The sequence below is a fragment of the Pinus tabuliformis genome, chromosome 3_2, assembly GCF_031772625.1.
Source record: "Pinus tabuliformis cultivar Carrire ecotype Pingquan chromosome 3_2, CPIR1, whole genome shotgun sequence".
NCBI lineage: Eukaryota > Viridiplantae > Streptophyta > Pinopsida > Pinales > Pinaceae > Pinus > Pinus tabuliformis.
The window spans coordinates 668,680,691-668,704,291 of NC_142302.1; the positions used below are offsets into that span (position 1 = coordinate 668,680,691).

Here is a 23,601-nt window from a genome sequence, read left to right on the forward strand (position 1 = left end):
GCTGAATCTGCTGCTAAATCTCCTGCTGGATCTTCTGTTGAATGTTCGGAATCTGCTGCTGAATGCGGTTGAAAATGTATAAGGCTTGGAAGGTATATAAAATTTACAATTTACACTGCCCCTTCCCCTCTCCCCCAACCTTATTTATTGACTTGTCCTCAAGTCATTTACATCAAAAACTGAAAATCAATGAAAGTAAATCTGCTTCCTCTGCTACAAAATGATGGATCTTCAAGTCTTCAACACTCGTTGGCACAATTCTTGTCATGTGAATAAATGTTTCGGTGTCGAACATAACAAGAAATTGTTAACTTAGTGGCCATTAATGGATGCCACTAGTCAACACGAGAGCTCCCATCTTTGATGTGGATGAGAGTCAAGATGCCCCTAACACATATTTCTAAGTATGAATGAATTTGTTGTTGTCGAATACTTAGAAGATCCGATGAACAAGGGACATTGATGTATTCCCTTTGTTTATCGACATGATAGCTTGCCCTTAAGGCATGCAAGCTTCAAGGTGTTTTTAGAAAAATATTTAGACTCAAGGACTATGGACTCAATGGTGTATGGAAGCAAGGTTTTATTTGCAAGGGTAGGAAAAAGGAAACTGACAATGAATATGTAAAGTGGAACAAAAAGCTTGTAAATGAGTTTCGTTGCTTTTATTGGTGGGCCAGGATTGAAGAAAATGTAATGAAGTGTATGTGGGTAATGAGAAATGGATAATGACTCTTGCTGGGAAAAAGTGAATTATGGCATGCAAAATCTCAAAAATAGCAAATCTGCTCATTAATTTTGGAATTTCTACTAAAATAGTTGAGTTTGACCAACATTGACCAGCCACCTATAGACTTTGAATTCAAGAGTGGATAAGTATTTCCCCATCCTTGGATATTTAGGAAGAAACCCCAGATCTTCGAATTTGCTAATATGTCATGCAACATGTCAAACCATTAAGCTATTACAAGAAGTTGCAAGAACTTGTAATTTTCTAGAAATTTCATTTATGATCATGGACTTGTTCTTTAGAATTTCTCATGAAATTAGTCTTTTGAATACCAATCGACGACACAATTTAATCTCCTTAATGATCAGTTGATCTCCCAAAACCTGCAAAAAAAACTTGGCATAAAGAACATAAGTGTGTTCAAGAAGAAATGGCCATTCCCTTCCTGATTCTTACGCAAAAATTGTATGCCAAAGTGAAACAGATTAAGGAAAATCAAAAGCGTAATTTTAGTCCAATTCATGATGTTGATAACAATAATTTTTAATAAAAATCCATGAAAAATAAATTAACTCCCTATTTGTGTCAAAGGACTTATGGAATGTGCATGGCAAAAAGCTTATAAGAATGTGATATGCGTCATATTCCATTCTCTCCATCATACTGCTCAGCTTGGATGCATCGAGAAGAGATTTGGGGCTTGATTTGGACATATTTGCTGCAGCAAATGAAAGCTAGATTCCAACAGATGCTTGCTAGCTTGAAGAGCCTTCTTAAGCGAAATATGATTGAACATTGCTTTCACAATTGTTGCCAGAGAGCAGGGAAAACGCTCAGAGAACACAAGCCAAAGATGTCAAATACGAAAACAAGGCATAGTGGACTGTGCCGTATCTGAATTTGTGTATACAAATGGAATTTTTTTTGGGTGCATTCAAGGTGTCCAATTATTCTGAAACAGCCTGCAAACTGCTGAGTACCTTCACAATAATCGACAAAATTTGAGGGAATTTCTTCTAAAATTCTGGAGTTACACTGATACGATGATTCACAATTGTGAGTAATACTATTTTTGTTGGTTAGCTCAGGCGGACCGGAAATTACTGTAAAAATTAATCTTCTCGCCGCTGACGAACTTGGTCTCTTTTTATAAGCCCTCTCCGAAAGAATATTAGGATTGATCCATCTCCCAGCGTAATCCAGACGCCACCCCGTCATGTCTTAGAACGTATTCCTCTAATTTTCGGACTAATTCCTTGGCTGCTGGAGAAGAAACGATGATATGACGTGCAACCGGTGTGTTGAACCAGTTGTTGACAACCTGGTCGATGAATGTTAACAGAGAATCGTAGTAGCCTTCCACATTCAACAATTCGACTGGGTCGCTGTGCCCATGTAAAGGCCGCAAGCTATACGTGCAAGCACTTGCCCTACCTGCCCACTTCAAAAAAAAATTCCACGCCAGGGGAGCATAGTTTCTATTTCTATGAAGATCCTCTGAAACAAGTGATGGTTTTAGGCATTGGGGTTTCAGGAAGGAAGCCAAAGCATTTTCCAGATTAGGACCCCAGCAAAACCTTTCTTCCAGGAACAGTGAGCAAATCTGAGTCACCTGATCCGACCAACATGACACCATTGGTGAACGAGTGAATACGTAAAACCCTAAACACCAAACCCTTTGTCCCCAAGGTTGCCTCAACTGATTTGGCTACCGTGCAAAATTGAATAAAATGCTAAACCCTTTGTCGAGTTGGTATTTTTCCAAGGGATACACAATGAATTTGTTAGGCTTACCAATGGTTCAAATCCTATTTGGTATCACACGCAAGCCTCTGGCGACTTCGAACCTTAGAATCTATGCAATTTTTAGTCATGATCTCCCTTCCTCCTATCAAAGTCGTGCTATATTTAGCTATTTCGGGTATCCAGACATATGCTTCTTCTTCCTGTGATTCCAAGAATATGATTTTATTAAACCCAGTTTCTGTTTCTGTGGACAACAGATGCTTGTTTTACAACTGGGCTTCGAATTACTTGGAAAAGACATTTCAAATGGCCAAAAGCAGCTTGCTGTGCCCATGTTATGACTTCCAAGAGTTCCTCCAATGTCCCGTAACCTCCTGGCAGAGCAATGAATGCATCTGATTTGCGTGCCATTTCTGCCTTTCTTTCATGCATATCTCCTACATCTCTCACTTCTCCAACAGTTTCGCCCGTAAGCTCTGGACACATCAGTGTCTTGGGAATAACCCCCAACACATGGCCACCGCCAATATAGACCTCCTGTGACACGAGGCCCATGAGCCCCACACTTCCTCCATCATAAACTATGTCCATGTTCTGCGAAACCTGGCAGATCACAAAATAAAGCTCAGAGATTAACTTTACTCGAGACACAGTACAATTGTGGGACAATAAAAGAAGTGAAAAAGACTCGGGCATGACAACCATGTTTAATAAAGGTGTGCTTATAATGAAACGTTGCTTATACAGTGAAACAGAGCATGGAGGTAACAACCATGGTGGTGTAGCGCCCCAGGTATGCATCTGCAGTTATTGCTCGGAGAGAAGGTGTGAGATTGCATGAGGAATTGGCGCTATATTTTCCTTATTTTACTAACAAAAACATGATTTTCCTCATGGACTTTCGAGGATTTATGAGATCTCCATTATTTTTGGGATTCGTTGTCATCTTGCAATCTTGATACCACTCTGAGTTGTAATTACAAGCGTCTATTCGCTGCCAAAAAGCTACGAATGGAGTGGATATACAAAGCCCTACCCTATGAAAAGTAGAAAATAATTTGTGTAGAGAAGCGCTGCTTCTCCAATTTTATTCACTTGACTCCATTTCTCCATGGCACTTGACTCCATTTCTTCATTGCGAGGGTATGAATATGATAAGTGCGACAAGCGTTTTTGCGAGGTTTTGGCCTGTTGGGGGGTGAATGTGGACATTTACAGATGATCTTCTGCATGGCAATGGATGCCATTCTCAGTCAGTAATCTTTATGCTTCTAGGCTGAAGTTCGATTCGAAACTGCGAAGAAAATAAAACGGTGTGGCAACCACCATGTCTACCTCAAAAGCGTGCTTTAATACTAAATGCAGAGCCGCAACGACTGAGAAATGGAGAATTTGCAGAGCTCTGCGATTCATGCGGGTTTGTGTATGAGAAAATGAGATTATGTGAAACATTTCACTCAGATGATGCTGGCGGGAGGATATGCAGTACATGTCAAAAGCCTATCCATTGTGGATGCATTGCTTCTGTCTATTCACTGACTTAATTAAATTTTATTCTTTGTTGTTTTTTTTATTTTTTTATTTTTTTTTAATGTAGGGATGATTTAAGAGGTCAAGAAGATGGTCTACAGTCTTTTGTAACACAGGTAGCTACCTTATCAGTGCTGCATCTCTTGCCGCTGTTTTGTTGTACTGTGGATGATTTTTATCACAAATTTCTTCTTTAAAGATATGACAAAATTCTTCTTTAAAGACTGACATTGAATTGTTGATATGCAGATTTGGCTTGTTTGAAGAAATGATCCCAGCACATATGCAGAGAAAGAAATCATATGCCAAGAAGTTTTATTCAGAGAAGTTTTAACACAATTATCAAATCACTAAACTACAGATTTAATTTTTAAATTTGAAATCGAAAATAAATGAATTAAAAAAAAATGATTTCGATTCCTTATAATGCTGTAGTTTTAATGATTTGTGCAAATTCCTAGCAAGAGATTTTTATTTAATTTTGAAAGTAAATCAATAGATTTTCTAATCTTCCTGATCGCTCGAAGCGCATGAAGAGAGCATACTAACCTACTGATTTATTTTTTGTTTTTATTTATTTTATATATATATATATATATATTTTTACGGGTTAGCGTGGATGAAGTGGCTCACGTAAACTTATTCTTGAGAAATGTTGATGTTTTTTTATTTTTTATTTATATTTTTTGAAAACAAGGCTAAAAAAAAAGACTCTACGAGATCTCTTTTTATTCTTCTAATCTATTCTATTTGACTTGAAAGATTTTTTATTTTTTTTTTTAGTGAAAGAATGCTTCCAGTGAAGCCATCTACGGACTAAGAATTTGAAAATGCTCACATCAAGATTTAAAATTTTTACCTTATGATTTGCAAACATGTGAGTAACCTGTCTTATTCTTAGAGTTGGCGCAAGGTTCTTTTGAAACCAGTCTTTGATATTGTCCTTGCTCTCCAAGATGTACCTTTTCAACATCTTCATTTTTCTCATTCGTAGATGGATTAGTAAGAAATTGGGGGTTTAAAAAAACTGAGTTTGAAACTAAGTAAGTATGAAAATAAAAAAAAAATGCTCAAACTTGAACTTTGTTATGAAGATCTTGCTGTCAGCAGGTTTCACAAGTTAGTCCATAAAAAGAAATTGCAATAAAAAAAACTTCCTAAGTCTATCTCCAAATGATCCTCCCCAAAAACGACGCCAAAATGTTGGGTCTAAAATGCGGATGCAAATTAGAGTTTCATTTACTATCAATTTGGGTAAGTAAAATTCGAGGATCATCCAATATATATGGACTTAGAGACAAACTAAACTAAGCTAGGTGAAAAAATGCCGAAGCTCCCTTACAGGAGGTCTTTCATTGGGATCTCCAACACTTATTTAGTCATTTAACAAAATGAAATCTAAAGGCATTGTGACAAGTGTAAGAAATATTAAAGCTCCCTTACAGGAGACTGTTCATTAATATTTCTAATCATTTTAGTCAACAAACTATTTAAACTAATGAAATCAAACATTAAATAATAGATCAGATTCATTGAAAAAAACATTAATACTTTCTTACGAAAGGTCATTCGTTAATATTTCAAACATATGAACCTAATGAAATTTACAAACAAACATAAAATGAAAGCTTACCAAAACAAAAGTGTACTTGCTAAACAATGGGGGCCCTTCCAAGGATTCACAAGCACATCAAAAGAGAAGCCAAATGTAGAAGATCAAAGAAGCTCCATTTTATTTATCATCAATTACAAATTGCAACTACAAGTTCTACATCCCAAGAGGTTCTAAAATCTCCATTACAATGATTCAAAATTCTAACTTCTCATTACAACTTATAAGATCCTAAGGTTCTAAATTCTAACTTCTCAATTCTAAATTCTAAATTCCAAAGCTACAAATGAATGAGATAACACTCCTATTTATACAAAAGTTATGATAACAAACTCATAAATGTGGATCCACTATTCCCTCTTCAGATCCACGTATCTCTCAACCAATAGTGACACATAACCCTATCCTCCATGATCTTTTCCATGAGGTCCATGATCTCCTCAAATTCGAATTTGAACATAGAGTGCCACATAAGGGTGCCTTAGAAGATTCCTTTGTACCTACACATGTCAACAAACTCATTCTAATTGTTAGGTATAAGTATATGGATATTATTTTCTAAAGTTTAACCACAAATTCACTTAAAAATACTAAGAATTAATAATGTTTTTGAAAACACAAAGGTAACCCATATAATGATGAAAGTGAAGCGGATGTGATGACATAGTGGTGGAATAGAGGTGAGAAAATGTGTGAATGGAGTGAAAGTGGATGTATTTTAAGGATAATTCTTAGGTCCAACGCTGAACCTCCAAGAGTGTCTCGTATGTGTGGCCGAATTCTGGGTCGCTTTTGTAGAGAAGTGGCCAATCAGAAGTCTCGTGCCCACAAGAGTTGAGCACGGTGGTTAACGCCATGATCGGTGGTCGACTGAGGCAATCTGCAACATTATTTGTGCTGCCCTTCTTATACTTGATATTCAAATGGAACTATTGCAGGTATGTGGACGACTTCTGATGGCGATCATTCTACAATTTCCCTTGGGTCTGTATGAACTACAGGGGTCAGTGGTCTGTGTGGATGACCGTTTCCTTCCCCAAAATGTAATGCTTCCATTGTCGGTAGGCCTGCACAATGGAATACATCTCTTTGTGATAAGTGGGATACTTCCGAACTGTGTCTGAAAGTGTCTCACTGTGATATGCCACTGGATGCCCCTGTTGAGTAAGGACTGCCCCAATAGCATAGTCAGAGGCATCTATCTCGACCTCAAATGGTTGTTGCAAGTCTGGTAATGCGAGCACTGGTGCCGAGCAGAGGTGTTAGGGTCCCACCCTAACCCCCTTATTTATGTCTTGGGATCACGTCATAGTCAAGAGTCAATAAAGCCCATATTAATATTTGTAAGTGGTTAACCCGCAATTAATGACGGGACCACAGTTAGTTGCAAATGGGCGGAAGTATTAGATAGATGGTAAATGGGCGGTAGTATTAGATAGATGGTATTAATAAAACCCACGATATTGGCCCGTGGTATTGCATGTATGAGTCATATATAAAGGATAGAGACTCCCTGCGAGGAGCATCGTGTCTTGTTTTGTAATCGAGCTCTGCTCTATTGGAGGTTGCCCCCTCGAAGAGGCCTGTGAACATTTCTCTCTGAATAATAAAATCATTGCTATTCTGTGCTCTGGGTATATTTTCTTCGCATATTTTGTGTTCTCGGTATCTTTTCTTCGCAAATTCTATGTTTGGGTATTACTTTGCAGGTTAAGAGCATAACAAGTGGTATCAGAGCACTTTCCAGGGCTCGGTGGGATCTCCAAATTTTAGCAATTTTTTTTTTGGCTAGAGACGTGTTCCGGCGTCTTTAAACCACGGGATCTGTCGTTAAGCGCATAAACCTGCGGATTTGGGGAGGCATGCACGCAGGAAATACAAGAGGTGGTCACATCTGTTGGACTCCCTTGTAACCCCTGTGGGTACCCCTTCGAGTAGTAGCGCATTAGATAGAACCGCGCACGGACTGTCTTCCACGTACCCTCTGGGTATATAGGAAGCCCCCTAGCTCCCTTGAAACCTCGCCATAGATAAACCTTCGGCCGTCTTGTGGCTACAGTACACCGAGAACAGCACTCGGAGAGATTACTCGCCCGTACGATAGGGTAGTCGGGTTGTACGGCTAAGGGTACGGTCGATCCTCCTTAGTTAGAGCCCTGAAACATTGGGCCGAGTACTACTGTCAGACCCTTATGTATATTGCGATCTGTAGCACCTGAAACTCCTCAAGACCATAGTTCCCTTTCTATCGGGGGATCACACATCACCTATTCCAGATCAGCAAGGGCAGCAGCAGCAGACATCAGTCCCGCAGCTCCATCAGATCAGCAACAGCAGTTCTTCCACCATTCAGATCTCTCAGATCCACCAGATCGGAGTAGTTGTGAAGGGTTCCTGTCCCTGGATATAATTTTCGTAGGACTTTTTGCGGCATTGACATTTTGAGGATTTGGCGACTACAGTACTGATCAGGAAGGAGTAAAACTCCGTTAGGAGTTTTCCAAAAAAAAAAAAAGTCTGAGATCTTCCGGGGCGCTTATTGGTGACCTAGCCCATCAGAATTAGGACGACGAGCTGAGCAAGGTGGTACCATTCAATTTCTTAGTAAAATTTTTTTAGGCGGTCCCAATTTTTGTCCTCAGGTTGGAGTATGGTAGAAACTCGCGCCCAAGCGATGGCCAATGAAAGGATCGACAAAATTGAAGAGCATGTGCACTCCCTCCAATCGGTGGTGAAGCTTATCGAACTTGAGCTTAAAGGAATAAGTAACCAGATAGCTGATGCACTCCCAAAGGGCAAGGAGCCAGCCCACGAGGAGGCGTATAATGGCCATGAATACCATGAGGGTGAGTCTAGCCATTCTCATCACGTCTGGCACACCCATCCACCACCTAGTCAGCGACCTCCCAAGTTGGATATGCATAAATTTGACGGTTCTCACACGTCCGCATGGCTAGCACAAATGGAGGAGTATTTCCAATTGAATCATATCATAGATGAGGGGACTAAGCTTATGGTGGGCACCATGTACTTGGACAATGAACGATGGCAATGGAAGGAATGGCATCAGCGTTGCAATGGACAGTTTCGGGATTGGGCCCAATTTGCCAAAACTCTTCGCAGTCGCTTTGAACAGGAAGACTCTTTCTTGGGGCGTCTCACTAAGCTCCGACAAACGGGTACAGTGGAGGACTATATTACTGCTTTTGAAGCCTTAGCCTTCCGCACTAAGGGTCTCACAGATGAGTTCTACATGGAATGCTTTATCAACGGTCTTAAAGAAGCCATCAAAGCTCAGGTTCTACTCCACCACCCTCCCACATGGACAGAGGCTTGCCAGGTAGCCCGTAAGGTGGAACGTGCATTAACAACCCAATCCAGCCGCCCCAACTTCCCCGCTAAAGGTCGTCCCTCACAGGCTCCCAATACGACTCAGACACTTAAGATTCAAAAGGTGTCACCTGCGGAAAGGGCCGAAAGAAGGAAGCAAGGACTATGTTACTACTGTGATGAAAAATATTCCCCGGGTCATAAATGCAAAGAGCACAAGTTTTTTCAAATAGATGCCACTGACTACAGCTCCACCGAGGAAGATCCACCACTTGAGGAACCAGAGGAGATCGAAGAAGATAACCAAAAGGAAATTGTATCTGATGAACCAATTATTTCGCTAAATGCATTGGCAGGAATTTCTTCCCCTCAAACTCTCAAAATCAGGGGTTTTCTTAAACATCGCCCAGTAGTAGTCTTGATTGATAGTGGAAGTACCCATAATTTCATCCATCAAAAGATCGTTGAAGCAACACATTGTTTCGTCCGGGCAGTTTCTAACTTCCAAGTCCATATTGCAGATGGGGGCACAATGAAATGTGAAGGTCGCTGTGAAAATGTCAAAATTCAAATGGGGGATTATCAATTGAAAACCCACATGTTTGCAATACACATGGGGGGTTGCGACATTGTCCTAGGCGCGGAATGGCTCCGCACTCTTGGGCCAATAACAATGGATTTCCAGGAGTTATATATGAGTTTTAAGCAGAACAACTCCACACATACCCTCCGTGGACTACAGGCGGGAGCCCCCTCTATCATCAGCTCGCATAGAATGGAAAAATTGTTAAAAAAGGGCCATCATGGAGTGGTAGCTCAATTTAATGCCATCCAGGTAGTAGACACCATGTCTCCGCCAATTCATCCTAAGATGCAACAGATTTTAAATAAACATCGGATGGTCTTTGACAAGCCTCATGAGCTTCCACCCTCGCGAGGGGAACATGATCATAGCATCACATTGGTTCCAGGGGCCCAACCCCCAAATGTGCGGCCATACAGATATCCGTTCACCCAAAAGAATGAAATAGAAAAAATCATCAAGGAATTGTTGGAAGCAGGTGTCATTCGTCCCAGCATTAGTCCTTATTCATCCCCAGTGGTCATGGTCCTCAAGAAAGATGGGGAGTGGCGGATGTGTCCCGACTTCAGGGCCCTCAATAAGTTAACAGTCAAAGATAAATTTCCCATCCCAGTGGTTGACGATTTGCTGGACGAACTCAATGGGGCTCAATTCTTCACTAAGCTGGATCTTCGCTCAGGCTATCACCAAATTCGCATGAAGGAAGTCGACATTCCCAAGACAACTTTCAGAACTCATGAAGGTCATTATGAGTTCCTCGTCATGCCATTTGGTCTCTGTAATGCCCCCTCTACTTTTCAGAGCCTTATGAATCACCTCCTCAAACCATATCTCAGAAAATTTGTCCTTGTCTTCTTCGATGACATCCTCATCTATAGTGGCACTTGGGCGGCACATCTTCAACATGTAGATCTACTCTTGCAACTGCTCCGAACGCATAAATTATTTGTCAAGATGTCTAAGTGTTCGTTTGGCATGGACGAAGTTGAGTATTTGGGCCACATTGTGGGGCGTGAAGGTGTCAAGGTGGACCCCAAAAAGATCCAGGCAATGCAAGAATGGCCTCAACCTAAGACCTTGAAAAGCTTGAGAGGATTTTTGGGTCTCACAGGCTATTATCGTAAATTTGTCCGCAACTATGGCCGCATAGCGAAGCCCCTAACGCAACTCCTAAAGAAAAATTCCTTCTTCTGGAACGAGGAAGCACAACAGGCATTTACCGCTCTCAAAACCGCCATGTGTTCCACTCCTGTCTTAGCACTACCGGACTTCACCAAATCATTTTTCATTGAATGTGATGCTTCGAGAACAGGTATTGGAGCGGTCTTAATGCAGGAAGGGCGACCATTGGCCTTCACCAGCCAACAACTAAGTGGGAAGAATCTGGGCCAATCTACCTACGAGAAGGAAATGATGGCCATCTTACATGCAGTCGAGACTTGGCGACCTTACTTGTTGGGGCGACGTTTCCAAATCCGCACAGATCATCACAGTCTTAAATATTTTTTGGAGCAACGCCTATCTTCCCCACAACAAAATAAATGGTTAGCCAAAATGCTGGGATATGATTATGAGATCATTTACAAGAAAGGGAAAGACAACAGGGTGGCAGATGCATTGTCGCGCCAATTTGAGGAGGAAAGTACTTTGCTAGCAATTTCCCTCCCCATTCCCGACTGGATTGAAGAGGCTCGCAGGGAATGGTTTTCACATCCCGGGCTCTCCCAACTCATTTCTCAATTACAGGTAGATCCTAATTCCAGCAAGGGCTACTCGTGGCAGAATGATATTCTTCGCTACAAGGACAAAGTCGTAATATCGCCAACATCCACCCTCAAAAGTCGCATTTTGGCAGAATTGCACTCATCTCCCATTGCAGGACATTCGGGCTTTCAGAAGACGTATGCTCGCACCAGAAGATCATTTTTTTGGGCCGGCATGAAACAGAACATCCTTACTTTCGTAGCAGAATGTGACGTCTGTCAACGCCACAAAGGGGAAACCGTCAACACACCAGGCACATTACAACCATTGCCCATTCCGGCGTCAATTTGGACAGAGGTCTTCATGGATTTCATTACAGGTCTTCCAAAGTCTGGGAACAAGTCAGTCATCATGGTGGTAGTAGACCGACTGTCGAAGTATGCTCATTTCTGCGCCCTACCCCACCCATTTACACTAACCTTGGTTGCTCAAACTTTCATGGATCAGATCTTCAAATTGCATGGCATGCCCACTTCTATTGTGTCCGACCGTGACCCAATCTTCACCAGTAATTTTTGGCAGGAGCTCTTCAGAATACAAGGCACTCAACTCAAACTCAGTACTTCATATCATCCGCAAACAGATGGTCAAACCGAAGTCGTCAACAAATGTCTAGAAACCTACCTTAGGTGTTTCACTTCAGAAAAGCAACACCTTTGGGTACAGTGGTTACCTCTGGCGGAGTGGTGGTATAACACCAACTATCATGCCACCGCCAAAATGACTCCCTATGAAGCAGTCTATGGACAACTTCCGCCTTCCCCTACTTCTTATCTCACGGGGTGCTCCAAAGTACAAGCCGTGGATCAAATCCTACAACACCGCGCAACCATGCTTGCCCATCTGCGCGAGAATCTTCATCAAGCTCAGAACCGTATGAAGCAACAGGCTGACCAACATCGCTCAGAGTGCCAATTTCAAGAAGGGGATCAGGTCTTTTTGAGGCTGCAACCATATAAGCAAACATCACTCAAAGACAAGGGTTGTCAAAAGCTCTCCCCAAAATTCTACGGACCATACCAAGTACTTCAGCGCATTGGAGAAGTGGCTTACAAGTTGGCTTTGCCACCTACAACAAAAATCCACCCAGTTTTCCATGTATCGTGCCTCAAGAAAGTGATTGGGAACAATTGCCGAGTTCAAACCAGTCTACCTGAATTGGACGAAGAAGGGTCAATCTGGCTTCAACCTGAACAGGTTCTAGACACACTAGACAAGCACCTGCGTGGCCGCATGATTAAGGAGGTCCTCGTCAAATGGAAAGACACCTCTCCGGAAGATGCAACTTGGGAACCAGCCACTATTCTTCAGCAATTTCCGCAGCTTCAGCCTTGAGGACAAGGCTAGTCTTAAGGGGGAGGGCATGTTAGGGTCCCACCCTAACCCCCTTATTTATGTCTTGGGATCACGTCATAGTCAAGAGTCAATAAAGCCCATATTAATATTTGTAAGTGGTTAACCCACAATTAATGACGGGACCACAGTTAGTTGCAAATGGGCGGAAGTATTAGATAGATGGCAAATGGGCGGTAGTATTAGATAGATGGTATTAATAAAACCCACGATATTGGCCCGTGGTATTGCATGTATGAGTCATATATAAAGGATAGAGACTCCCTGCAAGGAGCATCATGTCTTGTTTTGTAATCGAGCTCTGCTCTATTGGAGGTTGCCCCCTCGAAGAGGCCTGTGAACATTTCTCTCTGAATAATAAAATCATTGCTATTCTGTGCTCTGGGTATATTTTCTTCGCATATTTTGTGTTCTCGGTATCTTTTCTTCGCAAATTCTATGTTTGGGTATTACTTTGTAGGTTAAGAGGATAACAAGAGGTGATCTTTCAACTCTGTGAATGCCTTCTGTTGAGATTCAGACCAATTTTTTTTTGCTTTCGCTCCTCCCTTGGTGACTTGACTCAAGGGCCAAGTGAAATTCCCAACACAAACCTGTGGTAGAAGTTGGCAAGACTTAGAAAGCGGCGGAGCTCTGTCAGAGTGGTTGGAGATGGCCAATCCCAAATGAATTAAATCTTGGATGGATCCACATGCACCCCCCGTTCATCAATAATGTATCCTAGATACTGAACCTGGGTCATGCCAAAAGTCCATTTCTCCAAATTTGCACATAACTTGTGTTGCCGCAGTGTTTCGAGAACCTGTCAGATGTGGTGGAGGTGCTCTTCCCAACTCTGGCTGAAGATTAGGATGTCATCCAAGTATGCCACTACAAATGAGTTGGTGAATGGCTGCAAGATGTCATCCATTAGCCTCATGAAGGTTGTAGGAGCATTTGTTAATCCGAAAGGCATAACCAACCATTTGAAAAGGCCCTCCTTGGCTTTGAAGGTAGTATTCCACACATCGGAGGGTTCGATTGGTACCTGGTGATATCCTGACTTCAAATCGATCTTGCTGAAATATTTTCCCCCCTTCAGTTGGTCCAGGAGGTCATCAATCCGTGGGATTGGGTACCTATTATGGACAGTGATCTTGTTCAACGCATGATAGTCAATACAGAGTCTCCAAGTCCCATCCTTCTTTTGTACCAACACGATTGAGCTTCCACAGGGCGATGAACTCGGACGAATGTGACCTTTCTGCAGCAGCTCCTGAATCTGCCTCTTGATTTCATCGTTCTCCAGAACGGAGCGTTGATAGATTGGTCAATTGGGTAGCGACGCACTTGGGGTCAGATCGATGGAGTGCTTGACCTGACAGTGCAGAGGAACCCCTGCAAAGGAGGTGAAGATGTCCTCGTACTCCTCCACGACCTTGTCCATCTGTAGTTGTCGTGTGGAGGGGCCTTGTCTGGAGGTCGTGGCCACCGTCTTCTTCTTTCCTTGAGGGAATATCATCAGGAAAACAAATTTCCCGGTTTTGGAAATGAGCTTACTGCATTGTTTTGCAGTAAACAAAGAGATGGCAGTAGGCGGTGCTACCTCTGGTATCCTGTACAACTTATTTCCCAAAGTAACAATAACACCACGGGGCCTTGATTCATACACAACATGTCGCTTCCACAAGTATGGTTGTCCTAATAATACATCACAAACATCAATGGGAGCAATGTCACACACTACCTCATCCGTGAAGGGCTTGATGTTGTATGGAAGGCGACACTGCTGGCTAATGCGAAGATCCCGTCCTTGGTGAAGCCACCTGATGGTGTACGGTTGTGGATGTGCTGTGGTTGGTAAGCCTAGCCGCTTCACGACCTCTGTCGAAATGAGGTTCTTTTGGCTCCCGCTGTCGACAATGAACTGTAGCAGGGAGCCCTTTACCCACATCTGGGAGTGGAAGAGATGCTCCTCCTCCTATGGATCTTCGGGTTCCTCCTTTTGGATCTTCGTGGTGGCAACGGTGGCATTGGGCTCCGCATCAATAATCTGCTTCCCTTTGTCATTCCCCTTGTCGGGTTCTGAACTAGAGTCGAAACATGCATCTGATTCTGAAACCTTTAGCTTGGCCACTAGTGACTACTTGGCCCGACACTCAGTTGTGTTGTGAGTGGAGATCTTATGGAACTCACACCACTTTCCCGTGTTCTTTTTCAGCTTCGCGGCATTGTTCTTTGCTTGCAACTTTGGCAGGTTGCATTGGGCCGCCCCGCCTTGGCTTTGTCCTTTGTTCTACGGTTTAGGGGCACCTTTACCTTGCTTCGGATTCGCAGATCCAAAGTCTCGCTTCTTCTGTTTAAACTTTTGCTCGATCTTGACGGCATATCGGTATGTCGTGCTGAGCGAGGAGATGTTCAGGAATTCTATTTCTTCCTGGATGTACCTGTGCAGGCAGCCGTGGTATTTGAGTATCAAATGCTGCTCCGAATCCTTGATACCCAACTTTGTGCGAAGGGTATGGAAAATATTGGTAAACTTCGGTACGTCTTGGTCCCTTCCCTGCTGCAACGTGGTCAACTTTATGTATTGATCCTCATAGCTTCCGATAGGGTAGTACTGCTCCTTGATGGCAGTACAGAATGAATTCCAAGTGGGTGCGACTGAAAACAGTGAGGTTGTACTTTCATCCTTCTGCTCGCAGTAGGTTTCCCACCAGTCCTTGACGTGGGGGGCGACTTTGAGAAGCGTGAAAGTAATCTTTTCCCGACCAGAAAAATCATGAACAAAAAAATACCCTTCTAGCAGATTTAACCATTTATTTACGCCTGCATCTATCTGACCCTTAAATATGGGAATGTCAAAGTTAACTTGTACCTTAAAGGGTGTGGCGCTTCCAAAGTAGCTGCTGGAAGTAGATGTGTCGCCCCTGGGTAGGCGCTAAAGGATCTAGGCAAAGTTGTCCATCATCGCGTTCCTTTGTCGCTCGAGGGTCCTTTCGAGCAAGATTTTGATAGGATCTCTTGCCCCCTCATCTTTCTTTTCATCCGCCATGGGAGGCCGTCGGGATTTGCGAGGTTTGTCTTGCAAAGGTTCGACCAATTCAAGCCCTAACTCTTTATATCCCGACCTCGTTGGGGACATGCAAAGAAAGACAGAGAAAGAGCAGACCACTCTAATACCACTGATCGAGATTTAAACAGGAACACAACAAATTACATATATAACCATACATATAGAGATGCAACATAAATAATACTTCATTTCATTACTATAAAATACTGAAATATGCTTACAAATAGAAACGGAAATAAACTAGCTAGGGCAATGGTAGCTTATCTCTGAGAAGAGATGTGGCGGCTACATGCCTCTGAACTGTGTTACAATGAGGCTTGAAGGCCAATTCATTGTTGAGAAACAATGGAAAACCCTAAACATCCAAAAAACTAACCCTAGAAGATGAAACGCTAAACTGTGGGCCCTGTTTGGGTAAATTGGTACATCAACTTCCCGGGGTCGTAACTTTGGCATACGATCTCCGTTTGACGTGCACAATATCTCCTTAGAAAGATCTATCCAAGAAATATAACTTTGGGACGAGCAACATCGGTCCATGGACCCATGTTGCTCCCAGTTTTCCCAAAAAACATCGTTTAGGGCCTCAAAACAGCTCCGGAAGTTTAGGACCCAAAACACTGCTAAAAATAGTAAACTGTGCTACAATTAAGGAAACTGAAAAGCTGAAAGAAACAATGGTGGGGGTCCAAGTGGACTTGGCGGGTGGCCACCAATATCCACTTGGATCAAATTGAGCACTGATTTGCTTCTATTTAGGACCCTTCTCATTTGGGTTCCTATATGTTCGAGGTTTTCCCCTTTGAGATACCTTAGACTTGCATACAAATACTACATGCTTCCCTTCAACCTAGTTTCCATCCATTCCTATCAACCAATTTGCAACGAGTTATTGATTATAAACCTATAGGTCAGACCTATTCTTTAGACCCACCCTTGCCAAGAAAAATGTTTTTAAACCAAAAAGATTGAATTGGAATAATCCTTTCCCAAAACCACTAACCAGGAAAGAAGAGGATGATAGACATACCCCTAGTCTTTGACCCATTTGACAATTCTTGAGAATATCCAATCTCATTTGAGAAATAAAGAATAGATTAACCAAAGGGACAAGAGATTTAGCCTCGTGTAGAACTCATGAATTCTAATTCCAAATTTCCACCATCTTGCATGGATTTTTCAAGCCCTTATCCATGCAACCTCATCATTCACTCATATTATGTGTAACATACCCCTTGAGCCCACTCTGAGAATTAACTACTAGGCTCTCATTCTTTCAAATTTTCTTCATTTATAGTTAAGATTCATCCGTCGTCACCAATATAATTATTCTGTCATTATATGATCACCATTATTCTTGCAACTATACTCATATTCTTAACAATTGAGCGACACCAAAAGTGATGAACCATCATACCACATACTCTTTCTATACTTTACTGGATCCATGATGTGGACTTTTAGATTCATTTATAAGACTTGTATGTCAGATCAATCCTTAAGCATAATTTACAATTTGGAGAAAGGAATTAATCATAGCATGCAATCAATAAAAATCTTTGATGTCTCCACCCAAGCATTAATGGAACATTGCTTTGAGTCATGATCATATTCCTACATGCATGGTCAAAAGTGTTACTGATATATCTCTTATGCAACAGACAGAAATAGCTAAACTAACCTCATTGGATACAATTCTTATGACGCAATAACACTTGGCATAGATAATTTAAACCATCGACTATACACTTAGAAGAATTATACCCTAACTGTTCCGCATGCATCAATGTCCCATGCATAAATATTTGCCAAATTAAACCAGAGATATCACATAATGTTAGAGACATACTATGTTCCTTCACTAAATTTAATGATGATCAAGTTTATATTCAATAGATATCTCACACATCCACATATGTTCATCTCATAAACAAAGTTAGTACAAGTAGTTCTACTTATGCATAATGGTCACATGCAGATTCTACCATGAGTAAGATAGCTCCTTGGCCCAAGTATTAACAACTACCTACTATGCTTCCACCACTAACATACACTTGGATGTAATAAGAGTCACATGCATAAGAAGGCAATCATTCTTATAAGTACAGATAACACAAGCATATAAACATATGGGTTGAACGATTTAACAACATAAAAAGTAAGGAGTAAACATGCAACATCTTCCATGCAAGTGAATCCAAACAAAGTAGAAGAAAGAATTGGAAAACGGAGCACCACCGCTAGACCTAGAACTGACTCTTCCAGTTCACCCCTGGGCTGAGAGTTCTTGCCTTGGATCAACTGCCTCCTGTTGATCTTTGTAATGGCTATTTAATAACCTCTTTCATGATATGGTTTCTATTAGCAGCACCCCACTTTTATGGATCTTCTTATCTATTTTCCTAGGCTTTTCCCAGAAAAGCTCGCCTTTCTCTCTCGCGAGGCTTTTCCTTATAAAAGCTTGCCTTTCTCTCCCACAAAGCTTTTATGTGTCTCTCAATGGATATTTATCTCCAATCCATCAAGCTTATCTAGAATCGAATCTAGAAGCTTTATTGTGAAAGAATTATCCCTTCCCATTCACCAATGGGATTTGGCAAGAATCTCCTCTCTTGGTGTCTCGCTTTTCCAAGTGATTTAATTATTTTATTTATTTTGTAAAGTATTTACTTTCCTTATTACACACGAGACCTAGATTTTCTCATCTTAGGTTTGCAAAGTTTTACACACAAGGGAGGGGTGTTACATTATGGATTAACTCCCAAGTGTGGTGGTAGACTGAATGCCAAATGGAAAAGCCAAATGATAATGGGATTGATCATCCCTCCACGTGCACATACATCATATGACTCCATTGGATCAACTCTCATATTTAAACATGCCCCTAACACTGTATATGTGAGTCTTCACACTTGAATATTCAAGAGTTTTTTTTTTTTTTTTTTTTTGCAAATGATTGTATTTCTTGTTAAAAAAAACAAAATGCAAATTTTAGTGTATATGGGGATAACCAAGAATTACACTATCCTCTCTTTCCCCTTTTAATTGCAACTATTAGGATATTTACACACTTATGAATAAAGTGTGTTTATTTGTCGTACATTTGAAATTATGTAATTTGATGGTCATGATTATGTATCGCAAAGTGATTTGATGGTTCATTCTCTCCTCAATACTAAAGTCTATTAATCCATGACTTAACACATGATTGGTCCATGATTGTCATTTAAAGAGCACGGAGGGTCATTTGTGGATGATCATTTTTGAGGATTTTACAGTGTAAAACATTTTCCTTTCACATCAATATATTGCCTCAAGTGGTGACATTGGTTGGGGCTATGGATTGTTTCTTTCTTTGAGAGTTTTAACCACACAATACATTGATGAATTGATCTTTTATATTCCTATGTGACTAGTTTCCTTAATGTGGATATTCCCTATTTATCAAACATGGTATAAAAATTCTTATGAAGACCCACTCTCATTGACAATCAATATCCTAAACCTATGTCACTACATGCATCAAAGGACTTCTAGTTTCTACTATTTTTGAACATTTTTAGGCCCAAAAGAATTGATCCATTGCATCTAGATTACTAGTTTTAGTTGGAAGCTATTTTCAATTCACCCAAAAATATTTATGTTTGCCTAAGATATGGCCATTTATATTAGATCTAAAGGTATACATTTTCATTTTGGTTTTTAAAAGGCACTTTCACATCGTTTTAATATTTCACTATGTTTTTTCCATTTATATTTCTAGTTTGATCCCTTTTTGATCTGTTTATGTTTTTTCATGCTCCTTGTGCGAGCTTGATAAATAAAAAATAGAGCATAAAGTATTTTCTTTTCTACATATGCACCTTTCCCTACACCTTGTGTGATCTCAAAAAATAAAAAATAGAAAATAAAAGTTACATTTCATGATAAGACTAACTAAGATCTCATCTTGAGCATTTAAAGTTTCATATGCATGTTCAAAAAGTTGTTAGTTTTTATGTGTTATCGTGTTTATGTTTTCTGTGGGAAAAACAAGGGTTTTTATATAAGCATCAAATTCAAGGTACACAATTGAAAAAAAAATCACCTCGCACCTTTCTAACAATTTTATATCTTGCCCATGGGGATTTGAATAGATGGTGATTGGATGTACTATTAAGGCACTTTTTGATGTTAAGGTCATCGATTTGAACATTATGGGTAGTTATACTTGCCTAACCTACAAAAAAATGTTATATATTTTGTAATAACTCACTCGTTTGAAAGTTACTCTATTAAATTAGAGGTCTTGAATTCAAATCTTATTTATTTATTTATGTTACTTCTTGAAAATGTTCATGTAACTTCTCACTTATTTTATAAAGGTGGGCCACTTACATCATAAGAGTGACTTATGTGTAAAAGTGATTTTATAGGACAAAGTTAGACAAGGAGGGTGGTTCTATTATTATTATTATTATTATAATTTACAACTTGGCAACCTCATTGTGTAGCATCACCTTCTATGTGGCACATTGCTTACTTTTTATGCATTTCTTAGAAAGGGTATAACTTTGACATCTGAAGTTTATTTTTAGTGCCATATTTTTTTGACTACTTATTTTTTTTTATCTCTTTCCATTAGAACAATCATTTTTCACTTTTGAAATCATTTTGCCTACATACTATAATATGGCTTGTCTAGGTGATCTCAACTTACCGATTCAAACTACTTCTCATGGAAATCTCATATGGGGGATTTACTACAAAGTAAGGGACTTTACCATGTTACCTTGGCAGGACTTTACCATGTTACCTTGGGAACATAAATTGCCCCTCTTATGCATTAAAGAAATCCAAATGGGATAGTTAACATGCCAAAACATATGGATTAATCAAAATGTCCATCTCTTGTGATCTTTATTTTCACCTCCAAGGAATTAAGACTATTAATGCAACATGGAAAGGAAACTGTGTTTCGCAAATGCACCAAGATTCATGTGCACTAGCTTAAAAACGAATTGATTGTTTTAAATCCCAACGATTTCTCTTGCTCTGGATGTTTTCTATCCAACTTTAAAAGAATTAATACTTTTACTTATCTATGTTATTCTTGTTAAGCTGGGTGCTACCTATTCAATTTTTGCATCTACTTCTCTCTCCACCAGAGAAGATCTTATTAGTCTATGGAATACTTATGAAATTCCCTCTTTTGAAGCTTTTTGTGATTCTTTGATTAGAGAGAAAGATAAACTCTTACATCTTGAACTATTTGGCACTACAAGTGCATTTAAAAAAGCATTAGTGGTACAATAGAAGCATAAAGCCAAGCATTCAACGCTGTAATATACTTGCAAAAATAAACAAAACAAGATTCCCCTCTTAACCAACTCCTCCCCATGGTGATAAAGGAACTAAAATAGAAGGGAAGACGACTTAGAGACATTATAATTATTGTGGGTGAGATGGTTATTGGAGTTCAAATATTTCAAGAAGATGACAACCTTAGAAGTAGCAACGAAGAACAACATCAATATTGATTCTCATCCTTCCACCTCTTATTGTCAGAAATATTTTTGCTTCTAGTTTTCCCTTCAATGCGACATTTACTTCCTCTAATGACTGGCTTATTTATTACAAAGCGTCTTATATATGACTCGGGATAAATCCATCTTTTTTACTCTTAATGAATGTAACACCAAACAAAGATTTGTTAGTAATGAAAAATCTCGTAGTGTTGTAGGGTCTAGAATAGTTCAACTAGATGATAGCCAATTTAAAGATCTATTCCAAGTCTTCTTACAAATCTCTATCAATGTATCAAATCACTCATTTAGGTGAAGGTAAAACAATAAAATTTTCACCTCATAAAATTGTGATCAATGATTTAAAAGATTCTAAGCATCTCCTAGTAATTGGAATTTTTGATGATATTGCCAAATTATATATATTTAACAACTTTGGGACATCATCTCTTCCATCAATTTTCACTGTTGAGTCAAAGTGATGGCTTTAAAAAACTTTAGCATGAGCCATTTGGTTATCTAAACTATTGATTATTATGACAACTATGTAATTAAGATATGGTGACTAGTCTTCCTCTCATTTCTTGCAGATATGGTATTTGTTAGCTATGTTCTCGACAAACATCATTGGGATAATTTTAACAAATGTGCATTGTGGCATATCCTGACTCCCTTGCAACTTGTTCATAATGATTTATGTGGTATGCTTCCTTCTACTTCTCTCTCTAGGTTCAAGTACTTATTAACTTTCATTGATGACTTCTCTAGACACACATAGGTAGATTTTTAAAAAATTAAGAGTGAAAATTTTGACATGCTTTTGGCATACAAGGCTCTTTGTAGAAAAACAATATGGACATAAATTTTAGAAGCTGAAAACAGATAATGGAGGTGGATATGTTAACAACATATTTACAACTTATTACATACATAGGGAATTGAGATGCAACTTACTATTCCCTATACACCACAACAAAATGGTAACGCAAGTAGGTAACATAGGGGACATATCCATCATGGCTATCATCATCATAACATCAATGGAAACATACCTATCCATCAAAGCTATCATCATCATGATATCAATAGAGAGCATACATATCCTTTACTGCTATCATCATCATAAATTCAATAGAGACCAAACATAACCATTTATGCTACAATCATCATAGTATCAATAGAAAACATGCATAACCATTAATGCTACAATCATCATAATACCAATAGAGAACATGCATAACCATTAATGCTACAATGATCATAATACCAATAGATACATACATAACCATTAATTTTATCTTCATCATAATATCAACGGAGAAGATACATAAACATCACAACCACTAATAATAGAGTCATGTGTCTGGATCCTCAACCTGAGGTCCTCAAAGAATAAAGTGTGGGCCTTAGGGCTAAATAAATGTTAATGTCATATCATTGTCAGTCGACTAGAGCGGGGCACTACATACACCCCCTCTTAATACTAGACTTCGTCTCGAAGTCCTTGGAATAGGTAAGGAAAACGGTAATGCATCTCCTCGGCGTCCTCCCAAGTAGCTGAACTGGGACTATGATTGTCCCATTGGACCTTAACCTAGTCTACTAATCGTCGTTTAAGCTGCAAAGTTCGCTGGTCCAGTATGTGAACTGGTTCAGCCATCACTGTTCCCTCATCCGAAACCTACAAATGACCAAAGTCAATAACATGCGAAGGATCTGAAATATAATGACGCAAAACAGAAACATGAAACACATCATGCATACACGCTAAAGATGGAGGTAAGGCAAGCCTATATGCCACCGACCCTTTCTTTTCTAAGATTTCAAAAGGTCCCACAAACCGTGGAGACAATTTTTCTCCCTTTCCAAATCTTATAGAGCTTTTTTGGGGCCTTACTCTCAGGAATACCCTATCTCCCACTTCATAACTTCAGTCTACCCGATGAGCATCATCATAGCTCTTTTGTCGATCTTGTGCTTCTTTTAGCCTTCCTCTAATCATAGTCATTTTTTCTTCCATCTCTTGCACCACTTCTGGTCCTATTAATACTCGGTCCTCTAGTCGGTCCCAACTGAGAGGTGTTCTGCAAGGTCTTCTGTATAAGAACTCAAATGGCACCATCTTGATGGAACTTGATAACTATTATTGTAAGCAAATTCCACGAGGGGTAAAAACTCCTCCCATCTCTTGTGTTGGTTCATCACATACATCTGAAGCATGTCTTCAAGGATTTGATTAGTCCTCTCTGTCTGCCCATCTGTCTCAGGGTGATAAGCAATGTTGAAGTTCAATTGGGTTCCCAAAGATTCCTGGAAACTGGTCCAAAACCTTCCTATAAACATTGCTCCCCTATCAGATATGATCTTCTTAAGCACTCCATGCACTCTCATAAT

General features: G+C 40.0%; 1 pseudogene; it reads right to left on the reverse strand.

Annotated features, from left to right (window-relative positions):
• Positions 1–13: 13 nt before the first annotated feature.
• On the reverse strand, positions 14–3,067 carry LOC149182415 (putative cytokinin riboside 5'-monophosphate phosphoribohydrolase LOGL3 pseudogene; annotated as a pseudogene).
• Positions 3,068–23,601: the final 20,534 nt, after the last annotated feature.